We start from the raw sequence: 212 nt of genomic DNA, 5'->3' as shown, positions 1-212 counted from the left end.
TCATGGGAGCGTAGGCTTGGGCATCGAACGCACTCGAACAACGGCGGGAAGATTGTATCAAAAATGAAATAGAAAAGTGCAAAAGACTACGTTTTGACGGGTCAAGAAACTTTGCCCCAACACATGGCCGCATTACTCAAAATACAGAAGTAAAAAATCATATCGGGATATTACAGCTCGATGATTTGGAGAAGATTAACACGGTTAGGCTT

Source organism: Plasmopara halstedii (genome assembly GCF_900000015.1).
Source record: "Plasmopara halstedii genome assembly, contig: Scaffold_614, whole genome shotgun sequence".
Taxonomy (NCBI): domain Eukaryota; phylum Oomycota; class Peronosporomycetes; order Peronosporales; family Peronosporaceae; genus Plasmopara; species Plasmopara halstedii.
This window is presented reverse-complemented; position numbering follows the sequence as displayed.